This window comes from Dipteris shenzhenensis, chromosome 21 (assembly GCF_047967505.1).
Source record: "Dipteris shenzhenensis isolate YYH24624 ecotype China chromosome 21, Dip_SZ_1.0, whole genome shotgun sequence".
NCBI lineage: Eukaryota > Viridiplantae > Streptophyta > Polypodiopsida > Gleicheniales > Dipteridaceae > Dipteris > Dipteris shenzhenensis.
This window is the reverse complement of record NC_141616.1, coordinates 33,581,255-33,595,415: the sequence shown is the minus strand read 5'-3', so window position 1 is coordinate 33,595,415 and position 14,161 is coordinate 33,581,255.

Here is a 14,161-nt window from a genome sequence, read left to right as displayed (position 1 = left end):
TCTCCATCGCTCTAGCAATTTCGTCGATCTCTGTTCGTCATTCTCCATCGCTCTAGCAATTCCGCTGATTTCGATGAGGAGGAGCTCGATCAAGGTTTGAACAATGAGGGGCTCGATCGAGGTCCCTCTCTTTATATAGGAAATTTTAGGGTTTCAAAATACCACGATCGTGGTGTTTCACATGAACATATCATGGCATGCATACTGTCTATACATGCATACGTGGTTGTCCACATGCATTACCACGATCGTGGTATTTGTGCCACGTATAATCCTGGATGTGTCTCCATGTAAGGAGATCATTCCACGGCAAGTCTAGCCACTGGCCATGTAGGATGCCACATACCTCGATCGTGGTATTTGACATGCCTCCATGTCATCGGTCCAGCATACCATGATCGAGGTATGTGGACTTGCCACAATACCCTGATTGTGGTATGTCAATTGCCAGCACACTACGCTGAATACCATGTCGGATGCCACATACCTCAATCGTGGTATTTGACATGCCTCCATGTCATCGGTCCAACATACCACGATCGAAGTATGTGTACTTGCCACGATACCTCGATCGAGGTATAGTTATGGTGCCACAACTCCACGATCGAGATATAGGCTCAATTCGAGGTATAGTTATGGTGCCACGACACCATGATTGAGGTATAGGCTCGGTTCGATTGATTAAAATGCAAGACCTAGATCGAGCTATTAGCTCGGTTTGGATGTCTACGTGTCCCAAGAGAGGTATTTCACACCGAAGCAAAACCTTTATATTTTCACTCGAGGGGGTGTCACACTCCCCCGTGGATGGTCTGGAAGTGGACACCCTTAGCTTGCTACCTCCCGCCCTGCACTAGCATTGCGAACTGTTGGAGGACAAATTAGGGGAGATGTTCACTCAATGACCTCATCCTTCCACGACATGGTCTCTGCTTTATCGAGATCACTTTCGATTCCACCTCTCCCACCTCCCACATCTACGAAGCCTCCCACATCTACACCACCTCCCACATGTGCACCACCTCCCACATCGACACCGCCTCAACATGAGTTGGATACTCGAGGCGCACGAATTGCAGAGTTGGAGGCATTGTTGGCTGAGTCTAGGGTCGAGGTTAGTTATTTTGATTATTTTAGTTTATTTTTTTGTTGCGTGTTTTGAACTGAAGCTTTTTGGTTCATTCTCACCATGTATGTGACATATTTGCTTGGCAGGCACATCTATTGTGACAGGATATGGAGTCTCGTGTATGACAATTGGAGGCGGATTTGGAGAGCAGAGGATTCGCACATGCATAGCCTACCATCTTGTAGAGCACTATATTTTGCAGTTTTGAGACATATTAGTCGTGATCCATCTCGCCATAGGATCCACCCCATTGTGGCCCTGTACCCCATCCCTCTTGTAGATGTGCCAACTAGGACACCCATAGATGCACCAGTCATAGCTAGGCTTCATATGGCCACTTGCGTCCTTTGCCACGAGGATTTTGACACTGTAGGGTGGTTTGAACTAGGGTGCGACCACATCGCACATCTCCATTGCATGACCCGCCACATGGTGGCATGATCAATGTGCCTTGTATGCTTTGCTAACATTGATGTGGCCACATATAGAGGACTAGGCATGGATCATCTGTATCCTAGTCATCATCAGGCCATTGATCCATTACCTACATGGTCTTGACAAAGCACTATAGGGAGGAGGCATAGAGAGCTTTGCTGCTGCAGCAGGAGGGTGATGATACTTCAGTGGTTGCAGTGTGTGTTCCGCAACGCTTCTCATATGGCTCTCATATGGTGATTTCATGCCAGGTGACGAGGCACGAGTAGAGGAGGCACATCGTATAAAGCAAGAGACAGAGCTTCAGATATCATTGCAGTACTGGGTGGAGTAGCAGCTTGGGTGGGATCGAGACCACAGCATCTTCTACATGTAGAGATGATTGCTCGAGTTGGATTTGAGGCACAGGTATTTGCAGATGCATGACTTTGGGAGCTGAGGCGTGCATACATAGAGGACGCGAGGGCGGTAGAGATGGCAGTGCTGGCTCGTGCAGCATGCCCTCCTCGTCATCAAGATGAGGCTGGCCCATCTGATCCAGGAGATGAGGCTTTGCCAAAGGGTACACAGCCATGGATGATTTTTTCATGTTAGTTTCATTAACAAGCTAAGCTTTTATTTTGGCATCGAAATTTTTTATGCCCTAATAAAAATAAATGTTAAGAACATTCGCCAGGATTTGAAACGTTTATGCAAAAAAAATTAAAGTTTCACTAGGATTTACATTTTTTCCTTCAAAATTCAAAAGAAAATATATAAAAAAATATTGCATTCTACTAGTATTGTGAAACTTAAAAAATGATCTTGAAAAACTTTTGCCAATATTTTATATTAATATATAAGCATATCTTTGATAAAAACATCCTTGTACACAACAGATGGTTGGGCAGCGGGTCATATAGGAGCCATGTCAGAGGATGACTAGAGGATCGTATGTGGAGTTATCAGATTCTGATTCAGGATGATTGTTCATGCTTTACACATATCTTGTTTAGGGATGCACTTCTGCACGATGATGATGATGATGATGTACACATTCATTTTGGTACTTTCATGATGTTGTTCTTACTTTTATGATGTATGAGCATTTTGGTACTTTCATGATGTTCTTTTTACTTTGTTTATCTCAGTTTATAGTTTGTTCAAATCTAACATAAACATTTAAAATTAGGAGTATCATTTTCTATTTCAGATATCTCAATTCACACATCTAATATATAAGGTATTTTAAAAATAATGCTGTGTGAAGTAATTCTAAACATTAAGCATCGAAAAGGTGTTCAAGTATAAGGCCTCTCTCTCTCTCTCTCTCTCTCTCTCTCTCTCTCTCTCTCTCTCTCTCTCTCTCTCTCTCTCTCTCTCTCTCTTTCTCATGCTATGAACTTTATCATTGAGAATATCATATTGAATTTCGTATATATCAATGCTTGCAATTATTACACTAATATTGTCACTAATTTTTGTAAATTGTAGATTAAGAAAAAAAAATTTGTAACATGTGTCAAACATTAATACATGATTATGTACAATTGGTCCAAAATCATATAATACGTATATAATTTTTCATAGGTAGTCACTAGTAGTGAGTGCATGCAAAAATGTATGCATTATACCTTCTACTTTGCACATACCAAATCAATTGGCAACCAAATCTTGTGTGGATGTAGGTCTAAGGTATCCTAAGGGCCATGCAAAGTTCCATCCCCAATAGATAATTCCACATGCCTATTTGGTTAGTACGTACACCATTTTTCATACGTAGTCACTAATAGGGAGTACATGCAAAAATGTACGCATTATACCCTCCACGTGGCACATACCAAATTGATTGGCAACCAAATCTTGCATGGATGTAGGTATAGGGTATCCTAAGATCTGTGCAAAGTTTGATGCCCAATAGATAAGTCAACATGTGTATTTGGTTAGTACGTTTGCCATTTTTCATACGTTCTCACTAGTAGTGAGTGCTTGCAATACTGTAGGCATTATACCTTCCACACAGCACATACCAAATTGATTGCCAACCAAATCTTGCATGGATGTAGGTCTAGGATAGCCTAAGAACTGTGCAAAGTTTCATGCCCAACAAATAAGTCCACATGCATATTTGGTTAGTACGTGCGCCATTTTTCATATGTAGTCACTAGTAGGGAGTGCATGCAAAAATGTACACATTATACTTTCCACGTGGCACATACCAAATTAGTTGGAGACCAAATATTGCAGATATATATGTCTAGGGTAGCCTAAGAGTCATGCAAAGTTTCATCCCCAACACATAAGTCCACATGCCTATTTGGTTAGTACATGTGCCATTTTTCATACGTAGTCACTAGTAGGGAGTGCATGTAAAAATGTATGCATTATACCTTCCACGTGGCACACACCAAATTAATTGGCAACCAAATCTTGTAGATATGTATGTCTAGGGTATCCTAAGAGCTGTGAAAAGTTTCATGCCCAATAGATAAGTCCACATGCATATTTGGTTAGTACGTTGCCATTTTTCATACATAGTGACTAGTAGGGATTGCAAAAATGTACACATTATACCTTCCACGTGGCATATACCAAATTAGTTGGAGACCAAAGCTTGCATGGATGTATATCTAGGGTAGCCTGAGGGCCATGCAAAGTTTCATTCCCAACAGATAAGTCCACATGCATATTTGGTTAGTACATGCGCCATTTTTCATATGTAGTCACTAGTAGGGATTGCAAAAATACATGCATTATACCTTCCACACGGCACATACCAAATCAGTTGGAGAATAAATTCTATAGGGATGTATATTTAGGGTAGCCTAAGGCCGTGCAAAGTCTAATCCCCAATAGATAAGTCCACATGCATATTTGGTTAGTACATGCGCCATTTTTCATATGTAGTCACTAGTAAGTGAGTGCATGCAAAAATGTACGCACATTATACCTTCTTCCTGGCATATACCAAATCGATTAGCAACCAAATCTTGTAGAGATGTATATCTAGGGTAGCCTAAGGGTCGTGCAAATTCTCATCCCCAACAGATAACTCCACATGCGTATTTGGTAAGTACGTGCGCCATTTTTCATACATAGTCACTAGTAGGGAGTGCAAAAATGTACGCATTATACCTTCCACATGGCACATACCAAATCAGTTGGAGACCGAATCTTGCAAGGATGTATATCTACAGTAGCCTAAGGGCTGTGCAAATTTTCATCCCCAACAGATAAGTCCTCATGCATATTTGGTTAGTACGTGCACCATTTTTAATACGTAGTCACTAGTAGTAAGTGGTTGCAAAAATGTACGCATTATACCTTCCACACGGCACATACAAAATCATTTGGCAATGAAATCTTACATGGATGTATATCTAGGGTAGCCTAAGGGCCGTGCAACGCCTCATCCCCAACAGATAACTCCACATGCATATTTGGTTAGTACGTGCACCATTTTTCATACGTGGTCACTAGTAGGGATTGTAGAAATGTACGCATTATACCTTCCACACAGCACATACCAAATCAGTTGAAGACCAAATCTTGCAAGGATGTATATCTAGGTAGCCTAAGGACCATGCAAAGTTTAAGTCTGCATGCATATCTGGTTAGTACATGCGCCATTTTTCATATGTAATCACTAGTAGGGAGTGCATGTAAAAATGTACGCATTATACATTCCACGTGGCATATACCAAATCAGTTAGAGACAAAATCTTACATGGATGTATATCTAGGGTAGCCTAAGGGCTGTGCAAAGTCTCATCCCCAACAGATAACTCCACATGCGTATTTGGTTAGTACGTGCACGATTTTTCATACGTAGTTACTAGTAGGGAGTGCAAAAATGTATGCATTATACTTTCCACATGGCATATACCAAATCAACTGGAGACCAAATCTTGCAAGGATGTATATCTAGGGTAGCCTAAGGGCCGTGCTAAGTTTCATCCCCAACAAATAAGTCTACATGCGTATTTGGTTAGTACGTGCGCCATTTTTAATCTGTAGTCACGGTAGTCACTAGTAGTGAGTGCTTGCAAAAATGTACGCATTATACCTTCCACGTAGCATATATGAAATCATTTGGCAACAAAATATTGCATGGATGTATATATCTAGGGTAGCCTAAGGGCTGTGCAAAGTTTCATCCCCAACAGATAAGTCCACATGCTTAGTTGGTTAGTACATGCACAAATTTTTACAACATAACTACTAATAAACAATTTTTTGTTTTACGGAAACAACAAATCCCATTGAGAAGACAACAAACATCATGTATAAAATAGAATCTAATACAATGATGTGTATGAACGTGTATACAACCATCATAGTGAAATATAAAATATGAGTCCATGAAAATTACAATGGTACACTCACACAGTGAGCCTATACATATTGAATACAAAAATATGTAATCAACTAGTGATACCCAATAAAAATCTATCTGATCAACTTATGATCCCCAAAACTATGATAGGTAATGTGCTACTCCAACTGGATCTCATGCTATGGTGCAAAGGTATAATTCTCGGCAAAGTCCACCACTGAGACAACCACCCCTATAGGAAATGTGCTTAAACATGCACGAAACTAACGATCCTCCCACTTCATAGGGTGTGAGAGGTGTATGTAGCGGTACAGCTTTCCTCGAAAACTATCAATGAATACAACACGTGGAGTCTCCTTGCCCACAAGCTGTAACCTCCTCGACTGCGCACCACCATCTAATGTCAGGGTACTGTACTCATACTATTGCCAACGAACCATCTGCATGTCACAAGTACCTAGTGCAACTCGTGGCATTCTAGCAAAGTCACCACACAAAGTACACCTACCTTCCACACAATCAAGGGAGTGGAATAAAGCATTGCCATCTCATGTACACAATATGGAATGAATGAAGTCATGAGGGCTAGTAGGAACCACTCCCCTTTAACCATCAAGGGAACGGAATACGTCATACATCAATCCAAAATCCACATGGTAGCAACAACAACACTTGTCATGCTCCTGAGAGCATCACACAAACCATGGCCTACATCCCTCAAATGACCTCTGCCCAATCCTGAACTCCAGGTGTGCCTCTACAAACTGAGTGTACAACTCAGTCTAGGTACACTCCAAAAAACGTACACCATGCTCAATGTACACACCGCGTGACACCCTCTTTTGCAATGCCTTCTTGAACACCAAGGATGCTCTGCAATGCTCCTCCCAAAACTTTTGAATGAAGGACTTGGTGGAATCATCCAACAATTGATCGCTGTGAGGTGCACAACCACTCAAAGCCCAAAGAGCATCATTCTTACTGTCCTCTAGACTCCTACCTTGTCTTGGTATTAGGCTTGGGTGGCCCTTTTTTCCCCACAAAAGGGAGATTTCACTTGTGGAGGCCATAATGTACCCTTCCCTTACTCAAATTTAACCAAAATTTTTTCCTCTTATTTATCACATGGAGGTCTAAAAATGTTGACATTTTGGAAATGTTTGGTCATGTTTAAGATATACTAGATTTATTTTTAATATCCTTTATTGATCCTCTGAGTAAAAGTACAAATTAAAATTCAATCTCCCTAAATTCAACTGTTGGATTTGGGATTTGATGATTGAACCACACACCCTTATCTACCAACTAACCTTCCACCAAATTGGATTTGCTTAATTATTCAAAATACTAAAAAAATGTGGTGTGCTACTAAAATGCATGTATTTTATGACTTTATTTATTGTAAATAATTATTTATAATTAGATAAATCATTCAAATAATTACCAATAAATCAAGTTACGCTATACATAATGTAAAGAGACCACCTACAAAGTTTCAATAACATTTAATCTAAAATGCGTGAGAAATTTAGAATTTAATATGACACTCTGTTCCTGACAAAGGTGTGACCGCCCTGTGACCATGCCGTGTGACACATAAATTTTTTGTGCATGCATCAAATTTTTTATCAGACCATACCATTCTGTGTACAATAGCATGTGTGATGTTGTGTCTGAAGACTTTAGAGACTAGATCCATAGGAAAGTAGATGAGATTTGCATTTTTATGTGCAAAAAAACTTGTTTTTCCACCTCCTAAGGATTGGGAAGCGAACAGAAAGTGGACACCCTTAGCTTGCTACCTCCCATGTGATCAAGGGGTATTAAAAAAAACCCCTATGTATAGATTTTCATAGCCTATATACACCCCTTTTGTAAATCTTGAGATGATTAAACTTACCCTTATGTATGCAAATTTTCAGTTTTTGAATTACAAAACCCCTTATGTATGTATGTTTTTTGTAACTTCATAAAATTATAAAACACGTTCCATTGATTGCACGTGCTATCTTACATATTCCTTGGTCACCCCCCCACGTGCTACACAGACATGATCATAACTTTTGTTACACAACTCAAATGGAAATGAACTAAAAGTAAGAAATGATTATAACTTCTGTTACACACCTCTAATGGAAACAATCCGTGTCATACATGCAAGGCAAATGTAGTACTTGTGACCTACACCTACTCCCATTCCCATTAAGTGCATCATCAATAGCCCCTTGAATGTAGAATTGGGGCTTTCATAAGCTGTGTAACCCATGGATTACCATGCATATAGAATCAAAAATCTATCTCTTTCATAAGGTTCTCCTCTCATCTATTAATCTCACTAATTACTCTTGGACCATTCACTAGCATGTGGTCTCTCAACTTCAATAGTGTCCAACATTCCACATCAAATAATCCCATAGAAACTCGTCATGCCATAGTGTTCATAAGTATGCATGTGTGCATCCTAATGTATGTTAGGATTGCGTAAATACCGTATGGGCTAGGCAGAGTCCAATATGGTGAATTGACAAGTAAACATGCATGTGGAGTCAGCAACCCATTCTATATGTGCAAAAGACAATCACCTTAAGCTAGTCATACAAGTCATTAGAAATAAGCAAATCCACGGTATCATAGTAACATTATATATTCAATCTTTACCAACTTTAAATATGGTTCAGAGTAACAATAATATTTAACAACTTTAAATATGATTCATAGTGACAACAATAACTTTTAATCTTCCACGAATATATAGTGCCATCATCTTTATACCCTCTCTATACATTGCTTATCCTAAGCAACCATATTCCATGTTCGTTGTAGTCTCTATGCTCCCATCTTGATTCCAATTGAGGATATGTCTACTCATTGCAAATTAAATTCAAATCCAACAAATGTACTACTTACCTCCTTATCGTGGAGGATAAAAATGATGCTATATGTTCCTTCCTTCAATGAGATCCCGAGCCTACAAAAGATATGAAGTAATTTCGCAAACTTAGTGAGAGAGAGATGTTCATACACATCTAAAAAAGGATTTGGATTGTAATAAGAACAATGATAAAATATAAAACGCCTTTGGAAAAACACAAAATGCACGTTGAATGCAAAAAAAGTGAAAACATAGGGTACCTTAACATCCACAACACATCTCAATTGACAAGGCTAGCAACTACCACCAATAGCGGAGGCACATGCTTGGCCCACATGACAAATGCGGGGTATGAATTCTAGCAAGCACTGATTTTAATGGTTTTTTGGGGGAGTTGATTCAAGCAAGCTAGCATTATAAACGTGATGTGTAAAAGATTTCATTTGCAAAACGATAAGGAGAAGCTTGAGATTCCCAGGCTTCATATATTTACGGGTTTACATTGGTAGAGCGATCAGAACGTTCCAAATCGTCAATGGCACGTTTAATACCCCCATGAAACAGGGTTCAATTTGAGAGAGCCTAGTATGTACGGTAATGGAACCAGGCGACAGTTCGGCTGTTAGCAGAATATCGTTTAATTCACAATTCCACGCATCACTGGTGCCGCCCACAATGATCCCAGTAGATTAAAAGAATTATTGTAATCCGTGGAGGCGGCCCAGATTCGTGGAGTCAAGAAAGGCGCTGGAAATAAGAGGATTATAATAAATGCATCGATGATCCCGTAGGTATACCTCTAGGACTTGGCGGGCTGGGCGGACTGGGTGGCAGACTCGATGGGAGTCAATGGGGCGATCTACACACGGTAGAGGGTCTCTTGGCTGGTTAATGGGACTGAAGGCGAGATTGAGCCCATGCTGGTTGAAGGCGATATTCTAGTTGGCCATGGTCTGCAACAGGCGAGCAGTGTGAAGACGGGTGATGCTCATACAGAGAGTACCACGGGGAGCTAGCAAGCAAGTACGCTTAGTTTGTTCACTTTGTCCATTGAATGTTCCACTCACATTTACGCAAACATAATGCTCGCATTTCTACTCATTCTGTTCCTTTCAGGCTGCATCACAGAGACTGATTCAAGCAAACCTTCTTAATTTCTGAAATTTCTCCCCTGTCGGTGTGTCCTTTGAACGTTCCAACAACTAAAATAGGGGTTATGTCCATTTCTGAAGGACGTTGAGTGTGATTGTTAATGTGGCTTCCACATGCTGGCGTTTCTTCACTAGCTTTTTCCTCATCCGGTCCATTGAAGCTGGATCCCGCACACGCACGACAGACTAATTCTCATCCTCGCAAATTCTTGGTGTTCTAATCCTCTCCCCTATAGTCACACTGACTCTCATTCTCGGCTACGAGAGTGTATGTCATCCTCGCAAATCCTTGGTGTTCTAATCGTGGCCCCGATAATCACACTGCCTCTCATCCTCGGTTACGAGAGTGTGAGTATGACACCTTTGAAAATTCTACTCGTACAGATTTGAAAAATCCTAATCCTCCTCCCTATAATCGCACTGCCTCTCATCTTCGGCTACAAGACTATGAATATGACAGTTTTGAAAAATCTACGGGGTCATGGATCATTCAAGGTTCCAGAATTGCTGTTTGCTAGGACAGGTTGATAAAGTCCTGCCCCGTGGCAAGCTACGAGCTATGAATTGATTGTACCCCAAGTAGAAGGTGTCTCTTCACCATGGTCCACAAGTATGGAGGGAAGAGGGAGGGAAGGTGAATGTGGGAGGCACCTCCCTGAGATACCCAGAGGATGTATAGAGTCTGCCCCGTGGCAAGCTACAAGCTATGAATTGATTGTACCCCAAGTAGAAGGTGTCTCTTCACCATGGTCCATAAGTATGGAGGGAAGAGGGAGGGAAGGTAAATGTGAGAGGCACCTCCCTGAGATACCCAGAGGATGTATACAGTCGAAGGTATTGACTTGAGTCACCTTTCAGAGTGTCAAGCTGCTAGGAGAGGAGAATTGGATACCTTGGCATTGAACGTGGGCATCCATTCAAGTGAAGATTTTGTAGGTCACCAAAATTATTTTTTAACAACAAATACAAAATCTAAAGATTTAATTGTTTACATAATTAAAAAGTTTGAAAAATCTTTCCATAGAATAAGAAGTTAAAAAATGTTTGGTCCATAAATTATCCCTTCAAAGACTTCTAGCAAGAAAAATCAAGCATTCAAAGGGAGAAAGGGAAGGGCTTGTCACCCAATGTCTCACGGGGTTTTCTCATGAGTCACAAATATGTAAGCATAGCATGTGGGTTCAATAGAAGGGATTTTAAAAATCCTTTTTTTCCACATTTTCTACATACAGAAGGATACCATGTAAAGGGGGTATTCACAGATTGAATAGAAAAAGGGTGTATTTTATTCATGAAAAATACATAGATAAGGGACATATAAATTAGGCCTTGAACACATGTGATATAGAGGATTTACATAAAGCCCTCTCTAAGGACTACAAGCTTTAAACTTCAACCAATAAGCATCATCGCAGTGCTCACTAGTCTACAAAGGCCAAGAAAAGGCACCTTAGATAATGTCACTATGCAAAATAAAATCTATGATCCACACTAATCTCAAAAATTATCTCCATTATGGACCTACATCTAAACAAGGTAGTTAAGCCGAATTTGTTACACTATGACATTGGTAATAGTCTTAAGAGTGAGCTATTAATAAACTTCCCACTAGTAACTAATACCAAGTCTCAGTCCCAAGCCTAAACCTATATGTTATGAGCCTATGGCCTAGTTTCTTATACTAGTATCAAGTCTCAGCTAAACCTATATGCTATGAGCCTGTGGCCTAGTTTCTTATACTAGTACTAAAAGATTGTGAACATTTTATATACAATTCGAATTCCATAACATACTCTTAAGAATAAGACATGTAAAACCTTTACCTTCTTATTTGTAGGTGAAAAAATTGCAAGTCCTAAAGCTTGTAATTCATAAAACCCTATGTTTATTTTCAAGGTTACTTCTCAAAATTTATCACACTCAGCATTAAACCTCGATGAAGAATAATTATGAAAATGATAGAAGTGCCATTTCACCAATCAATACACACCTTGTGCTTGTAAAAGTAAAGTATGATATCCAATGCTCTTGCTATACTATTGGGGATTTTTTAAATCTACTACCATGAACATGAAAACCCCAGGGAGTTCACCACATAATAAGATAGCATGTGAGTTCAATAGAAGGGGTTTTATTTTACAGAGGGGGTATAAGGGATCTGTAAAAGCCCTTTCTTTAAACGCATGTGATATAGGGGGTTTTCACATAGTGAACGCCCCAAGCATGAAACATGACTAGTTTTGTCATATTTACATAGCTAAAATAGATTGCATTGGACATACAGAGGCACTTAGATAAGAATGGTTAGCAAGCTTGAATCGAATACTACTTGCAACAGATCGCTTACATTTGTGAGAAGATAGTATGGCAACACCATTGAGAGACTATCCTCACTATCCATATCCTTTAAATGACAATAAACCCTTTGAGCATCATAGTAATTTGAAGATGGTGGACTTAGGCTCATGGTAGCCATAGGGAACCTATCAGGAAACCTCTTCTTCTCTCATTGCATTGCATAGAGATCCGAATGCTATGAGGATGCTAAGCTTAGTGTAAAGAGCATTAAGGCATGTGGGAAATGGGAAGAGTAAGAAAATATTCTCATTTGAGCTTGCATGAGTTTAAGGCATAGATGCATAGCCAATGAGTCTACTTCATTACAAAAGCCAAACACAAATACATCGATAAGTTAATGAAGATATGTAATGAGGCATGAGATCCATCAGAAAGAAATTGGAGGTAGACATAGCTCATAGAAGACTAAAGGACATCTAGTGCCTAGGTAATGGCAGTGTGTATGCAAAGTGTGCACACATCAAAAAAAATGTGAAGATAAAATCTTTAAGGGAAGCATTGGGAAAGATGAACACTTCTTTTGATAAAAGCTGTACGGTTTTTAACCCTAATATAAGATAGAAAATGTAATACCACTCCCACCTAAGAGACAAGAGATCACATTTTACCCAATGCTTAAACCCTTGGGGCCTTGGAGAGGTTCAAGGTTTGATGTACTCGCCTCAATAGGCTCTAATAAATCCATATGAGTGTAAAAAGGAAAATACAATGGAAGCCCATATCATTGTCTTGTGCTATGAACATGTGGCAATGGCAAATGGTCATAGTACCATGCCAATAAGTTTTATTAGGCTGCTAGCCCAAAGCGGTCCTATGCAAGACCCCCCTACACCATGCGCATCCAACAAAATTAGTTTTAAGTACCCTTATGTATATAACTTTTTGTAACTCTATAAGAAAATAAATATTATTTTGTTGAACTACACGCTATCGTACATATTGCTTAGTGAAGTCCCCAAGCTATTAGACAAAAAAACATAATCACCACATCATAAGGGGTTTTTACATTCAAAGCCCATCTTTTGAGATTCAACATTAAAGAGGAAAAAACACTCAATATTCACATGTGTGAACACAAGGCAACCCATGTGGTAGTTGAGGTCTAATCGAAGGCTAGCCATGTAAGCTACCCAAGGCTCAAAAGTGACCAAGGAAGGATTGAGCAAACTAAGTCCTACTCAACTAAGGGAAAGGTTTAAGTTTCTAGTGAGGACTATATTTTAAGAGGTCCTGGAACTTGCAAAATTTCAAGGCATGCAAGCTCATTTTCACCTTAAAGGTGCTTAAGAGCTTGAACATGATAATGTGATTAGTTGACCTCTTTGAGTTAAAGTTTTAAGACTAAGATTTGTTTGGATTCAATGCCTTTATAAGAAATAGCATAGAGATTCTCTTTCCTTCAATCCTCGGGGGATGCACTACTAAGAAACCCTTGGTATCACGTGCATTCAAGGGGTATTTAGAAAACCCCTCAACTAAAATTTTCCCCCAATAAAGTAACCCCTCTTTACTTATGAACTAACATATTTTTTAAAAAGTTGAATTTAAAAAACCCCTCTTGTTATTGTAATCCTAGTAAAGTTTTCCCAAAAGTGGGATTAAAATACCCTCCTTTTGAATGCACGTGGTACCCTAAAATTTTTGGAGGTGAAACCTCCAAGCAACAATCATGCCATGAGTGCCAATTTAAAGACTATTAGAGCTGGTGCATAGTGACCTTACGGGGTGCATGACTAACAGGCTATCCCGTATTGGTAGCAAATAATTTCTCACACATAATTTACTAGAAAGTATTTTTCTAGTTAATGAAGAAAAGTTATACACTCTTTAAAAACATGCCTGCATTAGTGCTAAAAGACCATTAGAGATGGTGCATAGTGACCTTACAGGTGCATGACTAA